This window comes from Chrysochloris asiatica, unplaced genomic scaffold (genome assembly GCF_000296735.1).
Source record: "Chrysochloris asiatica unplaced genomic scaffold, ChrAsi1.0 scaffold00054, whole genome shotgun sequence".
In the NCBI taxonomy this organism is placed as follows: Eukaryota; Metazoa; Chordata; class Mammalia; order Afrosoricida; family Chrysochloridae; genus Chrysochloris; species Chrysochloris asiatica.
Genome location: NW_006408572.1, coordinates 9,134,225 through 9,142,992, shown reverse-complemented (window position 1 = coordinate 9,142,992; position 8,768 = coordinate 9,134,225).

Sequence of the window (8,768 nt, the reverse complement as noted above, 5' to 3'; positions counted from 1 at the left end):
CGGTGATGAGCCGGGCCTGGAGGACACGGCGCCATCGCAGTCAGGTGGGCCCCGGGGCAAACCAGGCAGGGCCGGGGCAGACGGGAGCTCACAACCAGGCCCCCTCCCCACTGCCCGGCGCCGCGGGGGTTCGGGCCGCGCCCCGCGCTCCGCCCGCTCTCCTTTGGGGTTGACCCGGGGGCTCAGGGGTCGCGGGTTGAGCCTGGCCCCGCCCCCAGGCGCGCACGACGCTGGGGGCGACTGAGGGGGCCCTGGTATGGCGTCCGACCAAGCGGCGACAGGGGGCGCGATCGCTTGGGGCCCAGGGTGGGGGGCGCGCTTAGCACCCCCCCTTGAAGGGTTAATTCTGCAGCCTAATGTCCCCATCCCCCTGTGGGGCAGGTTGGGGGGTGGGGTGGGGCGGGTGTGAGCCCGGGCAGGCGCTGCAAGCTGCTGGGAGGGCGATGGCGTAGGAACCAGGCAGAGCGGGGGAGGGGTGGGCCGCCGAGCGCCCCGGAGTTGGGGTGTGCGGGGTGCACACGGCGAGCTGGGGCCCCGGAGCCGCCGCGCCGTCGGGGCAGGGTTGTGGCTGTTAGTCCTGGAGACGGTGCCTCGACGCTATATGTTGTGGGCAAGGTAAAATTCTCCTGGGCACCACCGTTTGCTGTTCTGGCCGCCCGGGGACTGGCTAGGGCCCTCCCTGAGCCAAGGGGGCAGAAAGGCAGGAGGGTGTCCAGTGTTGGGGCAGAATTACAAGCTGTGGCTTTGAGTGACAGATTGGCATTGGAAACTGGGCACAATACGTAGAGTGCAGAGTTGGTTAGCAGTGGGTTTTCAGGTATGTTTTTCTACCCTAGCATGTGTTTTCTTGCACGTATGTATCTTGTGTTGCACACATATGAACTGTTTATGAACTGTTGTTTTCTGCATAGTTGGCGTGTTTTGTGTGTTATGGAGGGCACAAGAATGCTAGGTGTATGTGCCCATTTGCAGGGGGTGGCTGCATGTCTTTGATTGAGTCAGACTGTCTCGTCTGGGTCCCATTTCTGTGGCTCTGCTGAGGTGTGGTCCAGTCATGGCTAGAACAGGCCATTGGATGGGTCTGTGTGCCCGTGTGATGAGCGCATTACATGGCGGTTGCACATCTAGAACTCAGACCCGGTGGATAGTTCGGAGAGTGAGCAATCCAAGGTGTGCCTTGGGTCCTGGTGGGTCAGTTGGCACTGGTATAGGGGCTTGGGTGGATCAGGCAGGTTGTGTTTATGGGATTGTGGGCAGTCAAGCGAGGGGGAAGGTTGTGTGTTTGCAACATTCTCCATGGGATTCTTTTGTGACGTTGTTTGTAGGAGCCTATCCGGGCTGGAAAGGCGAGCTGGTCAGAAAATACTTGTGGGGAGGGAGGTGGCGTGACAAGGGCACTGTGGGCCTCAGACTCAAGAGTCCAGCACAAACTGCGTGTGCGTGCCTGAGTTGTGTGTGTGGTGGTGTGGGGCTGCCGGTGGAGATGTGTTATAAGGAAGGTGGAGCGATAAATATGGGGTAGAGCAAGGGCAGCAGTTGGGGGCCCGGGTTGTTGTCAGAATGGCTCCGCCAGCCTTTGTGCAGGGTCTATGTGCTTGCCCCTCACCAGCTGCCTGCTCAGTATGTCAGGGTCACCGGGAGGAGAGGAGGCCAGACTAGCTACAAGGGAAGTGAGCTTGGTCAGAGTTGTGGCTCTTTGGCCATGTTTATGTAAAGGCTGGGTGTGTGACTCTTGTCATTAAAATGGAAAAAAACAAAGTGAAGTTTTCAGTCTTCTCCTGTTTTGTCCTCTGTCTGTCCCCTTTTGCAGGTCTCTGCTTTTCCTTCTCTCCTCTGACGCACACCAGGCCGCACTCCTGCGACCTGCCACCATGGAGGGTTCTAGGAACGGAATTTGCTCACTAGGCAGATTCCTCAGAACAGGTTTCCCTCACCTTTGGGGCCTGGGCCCTTCTGTGTCTGTGTGTGTGAGTTGAGTGGTATGTGTGCTCCAAACATGCACACCACTGTATCCTGGGCTTGGCCTGGAGGATGGAATGTATGTGCAGGCGTACACAGGCCATGGCTGGAGCCTTCTGCACCTAGGGGCGGGGGAGGCTGACTGTGAGGTGTGCACAACAGGTGCACAGGACAGCCTGGAGAAGGAAGGAGCCCGAGGCTAAAACTCAGTTCTGCCTCCACAGAGTCCTCACTGGCACGTTCCCTGAGGGATCCTCAGTTCCTCACTTCCTACCTGTCTTCCAGTGGGATTGTAAGTAGCATCTGAGTAACAGACCAGGAGATTGGCTACAGTTTGGGACTATGCCTTTGCCAGTTCCTGTCAGCTTTCTACCAGCACCAAAGGCCCCCTTTTTCGGGTTTTGCTCCCAGTAATAGCAGTAAACACTTAGTCCTTAGGTACCAGGCCATGTTCTCAGTGCTGTTACATGCGATCGATCATCTGTTTAGTGTTCACAACCACTTTGTGGAAGTAGGCACTATAATTAATTCCTTTTTAAGGTGAGACAACTGAGGCCCAGAGAAGTTAAGTCATTTGCTCAAAGTCACTTAGCTAGTAAGAGGAAGGACTGGATTTGGACCCAGGCAGTCAGCACCTGAATCCTGTGCCCTTAACCGTTGCAGTCTACTGCCCAACAATAGACCTGTCTGTGCCCCCTCCCCAATTTCAGTAGAACTTGGCACCAGCACCAATCCATATTAGAAGACTAATGTGGAATGCTCAGGCAGTGTTCTCAGCGAGTCACCACCTTGGGATTGGGAACCTAAATATCTGCTGCAATAGTGTCTGCTGCAGTATAATATGGGTGCTGCCCAGAGAGGCACAAAATGATGAATCAGGGAAGCGTGGAGGAGGACATGGATTTGAGTTCAAACTTAACATTTTGGAGAAAGAGCTTTTCTTGAGAAGCAGTTGGGGAAAGGGCATTTCCAGCAGGAAGCCAGCAGCAAAAGCATGGGCATGTGGGCCTTAGGAGCTTGGATAGCACACAGGGTTCTTGAAGGGAGAATAAGGCAGAGCAAGATTAGAAAGGAAGGTTGGAGTTAGACCAGAGCCCTTGAATGCCTGGCTGAGGAATTTAAACTTTCTTCTGGAGTCCAGTAGAGACCAGTGAAGGGTCTGGGCCTAGGAGTGATAACTTCTTAGCAGTGGCTGGGAAGTTGCCTCTCAAAGGGAAGAAGGCAATGGAAGAAGAAGGTTCTGTAGGCAAGGAGGGGATTGCCTGGGAGGCCATAGGCCATATGAGTGGTAGCAAGGACCTGAGCTAGTTTGGGGGCATGAGGGGAGGTTGAAAGGAAGGCTTCCAGAGTCATTCCCAAGCTCAGCCGCAGATCCGACCAGACTGGGTGACTGCCTGGATGTGGGAAGCTGGGAAAGGGTGGAGTCAGACATGACACATTTAGCACTTAGCACGTGAGGCCTTGTGTGGTGATTTATGTAACCAGCTGGCCTGTCATTGGCCCCTTCAGAGCAGGATCTGGCAGTATGGCACAGGGGTAAGATACAGCCACTCTGAGGACAGACGGGTCTGGGTTCGAATCTTAGTCTGCTGCTTACAAGCTGTGTGACCTTGAGCAAGTCATAGCCCTCTTGGAGCCTCAGTTTCCTTTTCTGTAAAACCAGGGTAGTATAAATGCTTCTTTTGGGTGGCGATTTTGAGGATCTTATTAAATGAAAGGATACGTGTTAATAGAGTCCCTGAAAGTGCATCAGGCAAATGTGGGTGCTTCAGAGATGGTCCTGGCTGACTCTGCCTGGCACAGAGTGGCTTCCTTCAAGAGCGTGGACAGACTGCAGGCTTACTTTGAAGAAGGCAGGTCCATTCATTCACCAAAAATCTTTTTACTTCCCAGTATATGCCAACACATGGTTCTAAGCACTGGATATAACAGCAGTGAACAAAGCAGACAAAACCCCCAGCACTGGCTCTGTCCCCTTGGAGCTTACGTTCTATAGATAAGTGAGTGATATGTTTACTGAGTGCGAAAGAGAAAAATCCTGTGTGGAGTGGCCCGCGAAGACCTCTGAGAGAATGGGACTTTTGAGTTAAGACTAAAAGGTGGTGCAGCAAGGCATGAAAACATAGGCGGAGAGGACAGCAAGAGGTAGAACCTGTCAGTTGGCAGTATTCAGGTATCCATATCAATCCCATCTCTAAAGTCCCACAGCCAACTGGGAGTGAAGAGACGGTGAAAACGAATTAAAAAACGGAAACCTAGAGTCACCAAACCTACCATGGCGCTGGATTTCTGCCTCTTTCTCATCCCCACTTCCCTTACCGCCACCATTTTCCAGGGCTAGTTCCAAGATCATGAGAGCCAGTACTTACTGGTTATTTTCTGTGTGCCGGGCACTCTTCTAAAGCCAAAGAGCCAAACCCATTGTCAGGTCAATTCTGACTCACGGTGATCCCATGTGTTAGAGAGTAACGTCTTCATGGTTGTAGTCTTTTTGGAAACAGATCACCAGCCCTTTCTTTTACAGTGCAATCACCAACCTTTCGGTCTATTGGTACTCCAGTACAAACCATTTGCACCACCAGAGACAGACACTCTTCTAGGTCCTGCCAATTATCAGCAGATTTCTTACAACAACCGCATGAAGGAGCCTTGGTGGTGCTGTGATTAAACACTTGGCTGCTCACTGAAAGATCAGTGGTTCACAGCCACCAGCAACTTTGTAGGTGAAGGTGGAGTAAAACGTGCCTGGCTGGCTGCTTCGGTAAAAAGTACAGCCTTGGAAACACTATGGGGAAGCTCTACCCTGCTCTATACAGTTGCTGCTATGGATGGAATTGTTGTTAAGTGCTGTCGTGTGGGTTCCAACCCATAGCGACCCTGTATGGGATTTCCAAGGAGCAGCTGGTGAGCTTGAACACTCGACCTTGTAGTTCAAACCAACTTTGCAGTCCAGTACATTAGCCCACAGGGTCACACTGGGACTCCATAGATTGAATTGTGTCCCCCTCCCCCCAAAAAAATATGCGTTGCAAATTCTAGCCTATGGTTATGATCCCATTTGAGAATGGATTGTCTTTGTTATGTTAATGAGACATGATTAGTATGAGTGTGCCTTGAGTCACTCTCTTTTGAGATATAAGGGATTAAATAAACCTGTGAAAGAAGCAGGTGGTGTGCCCTGGAGTAGGTTCCAACTCAACAGTATAGGGTTTCTGAAGCTATAAACCTTTATGGGAGCAGAAAACCTCATCTTTCTGGCGGTTTCGACCTGCTGATCTTGAGCTTAGCAGCCCGACTCCTAACCACGGAACTACCAGAGCTCCTTGAAAGAAGCAGAGTTAGGGTAAAATAGATGCCAAGACTCATGAAGCTCTCCAAGGAACCAGGAAGCAGAAGTTGAAGAGACAAGACTTTCCTCCAGAGCTGACAGAGAAAGCCTTCACCTAGGGCCAGTGCTCAGAATTCAAACTTCTAGCTTCCTAAACTATGAGAAGATAAATTTCTGTTAAAGTCATCTACTTGTGGTATTTCTCTTCTAGCAGCACTAGATAACTAACGTTGTGTCCTCCCATCAGTTCCAACTCATAGCAACCCTGTGTCGGGTTTCTGAGGAGCGGCTGGTGAGTTTGAACCACTGACTTTGTGGTTAAGAGTCCAGTGTTTATCCTGTAATGCCACCCCAGGACTCCCGATAGCTAAGATGTTCTTGTTGTTAAGTGCCATCAATTCAGTTCCAACTCATAGCAATCCTGTGAAAGTATCTGAGGAGTGGCTGGTGGGTTTGACTGGCAACCTTTTGGTTAGGAGTCCAGTGATTATCCTACAGTACCACACCAGGACAGGACTGTGATAACTAAAATGTTGTTAAGTGCCTTTAAGTCAGTTCCAACCCATAGTGACCCTGTACAGGGTTTCTGAGGAGCAGCTGGTAAGCGTGAACCACCAATGTAACATTGCTATTCGAATGACCGTGCAGTAGTACAGCGCATTAACCCACAGTACCACACCAGGACTCTGGTAACTAAGGTTGTTGTCATTATGTGCCATAGAGTGGGTTCCAACTCATAGCGACCCTGTACAGGGTTTCCGAGGGGCTGTAAATCTTTCTGGGAGCAGAAATCTTCATCTTTGTCCCGCAGAACAGCTGGTAGTTTTGAACTGCTGTCCCTGAGGTTCGCAGCCCAATTCGTAACCACTACGCTACCAGAGCTCCTTGGCAACTAAGGTAGTCCCTATGAATAGGAATCAACTTGAAGACAAGGGGTTTTATAGAAAAGAATAGACAAAGGTTAAGCAACTTGCCCAGCATACATAGCTACTCTCTTCTACCTTGTAGGAGCCCTGGTGGCACAGTGGTTAAAGTGCTTAGCTGCAACTGAAAGGTTAGAGTTTCAAACACACCAGCCACTCTGAAAAGATATGATAGTCTGCTTCTATAGAATTTACAGCTTTGGAAACCCTATAGGGCAGTTCTACTCTATCCTATAGGGATTGCTATGAATCCGAATTGACTCCACAGCAATGCGTTTTTTTGGTTTGGTTTGGTTTTTAGCTTTTTATTATGAATTGAGTGAAGATTTACAGAGCAGATCATTAGTTTTACAGTCAACAAATCACACTTCATTTCATCTCAGTGATTGCAGTCTCCTCAATGTAAAAACATTCCTTGGGCTTCTTCCTTGTGTCTCTTGTTTCCATGCCTCCTTCTTTCCCAACCCTTATGAACTTTGTGCCTGAGTAAATACTGCCCTTTTGATCTCCAATGGTTGACCATTCTATGGTGTACATACCTCACTAGTGTTGTTGCCCCTGTTACTTAGCTAAAAATTGAACCAGAAGTGTGAGTTCGTTCTAGACTTGAAGGGTGACCAAGGGTCATATAGTCTTGGGGTTTTCCCAGTAAACCTGGTCTTTTTTTGAGTTTTATTCCACATTTCTTGACAGTGGGCTTTTTAACCCCTTGTATGGCAGTGACTAGAGCTAGGACACTGGAACTCAGGAGAATGGGATCCAATTCACAGCTTGGATATGAGATCAGGGGCAAATCACCCAATTACTATATTCTCTCAACCAGAAAGTGAGTTTAGAATAATTCCTTTTAGCCTCAGCTTCCTCATCTGTAAATGGGGTTGACAGCAGCCCCTGTTTTACCATGGTCTTTGAGAGTGTTGGAAATGAGATGATGCACATAAAATGCATAGCATAGGAGTCCCTGGTGGAGCATACAGCTAAGTGCTTGACTTCTGACCCAAAGGTTGGTGGTTTGAATCTACCCTCGGAGGTGCCTCAGAAGATAGGCCTGGCAGTCTCTTCTGAAAGATCAGTCTTGAAAACCTTATGAAGCAGTTCTATTCTGCACACATGGGCTCATCATGAGTCAAAATTGATTCAACAGCAACTATTAACTACTCAGCTACTAACCAAAAGGTTGGTTGTGTGAATCCTTACAAAGGTACCTCAGAAGAAAGTCCTGGCGATCTACTTCTGAAAACTCACTGTCATTGAAAACCCTGTAGAGCACAGGTGTACTATCATGAGTTGGAATTCAGTGGCAACTGTTTTGGGGGTGGGGGGGGTTGTTTGTTGTTGTTGCCTTTTTAATAAAATAAAAACAAACTCACTGGCATAGTGTTGATTCTGACTTATAGCCACCCTGTATAAGCTTTCTGAGAAGGCTGTAAATCTTTTTTCTTTTTTTTTACTTTTTATTGTAAATTGAGTGAAGGTTTGCAGACAAGCTCATCAGTTTGTTTGTTTTTAATGTTTTATTGTGCATTATGTGATAGTTTACATGGGAGAACATTAGCTTTACATTCATCCTATCATACATCATTTCATTTTCATGGTTACAATCCTCTCCATGCATCATCAACCAACCAAAGGGTATACCCTGCAAGCCTGCCCCCACCCCCACCCCTGGTCATCAGCACACAGCCCCTCTCCCTCTCTGGGTCTAAAGCCCCCAGCTGCTCCATCTCTCCACTTCATCATCTCTGGTGTCACTGCTTCTCTGGGTAGGGTCCTGCTCTCCACTCTTCTCCCTTGATGGTCCCAGGGACCTCCGCTCCTAGACTGCAAAGTCAATTACTCCCCTCTTTTTGCTACAAAACGTCTACCTTTACATTTCCAATCCTCACAGTCAGTCCTGATAACAATTATTCACTAGTGTATCACAAGAGACCTATCCCCATCTTCTTTCATCAGCCCTGCCCAGACAGATTGGATAATACTCAGTGGAGATTCTACCTTCCTCCATTCCCTCTGGATCTAGGCTCCCTCTTGAAAGCTTGTAAGCCAGTCACTTCTTTCCTTTGTAGCCCCCAACCCCACATTTTGGGTAGCCAATGTCCAAGTTGCCCATCCCTGTTTACTCTGTGTATGGAGGGGGTGGGAATGATCCTCGCTGTAAAGATTTTTTTCTTGAAGCTCATCAGTTTTACATTCACCAGCTCATATACTTTGTTTCATCTCAATGATTGAAATCCCCTCCATGCAACAGTTATCCCACTTTCCCTCTGTGGTTTCTATATCTATTCTACCCACCTTCCCATCCCTTCTCAACTTTGTCCTTCATTGACCATTCCCTGGAGAGCATACTTTACTAGTGTTGTACCCTCAAAATACTTAACTACTGCTTGGCTGAAAATTGGGCCACCAGACAGACCTGAAGGGTGGTCGAGGGCCATTGTCTCAGGTTCTGACTAAGCCTGGTCTTTTTTTTTTTTTTTTTTTAATAATTTTGAGTTTTGTTTCATATTTTCTCCCTTCTATCTGGGACTCTCTAATGTGATCCCCTTTCAGAGCAGTTT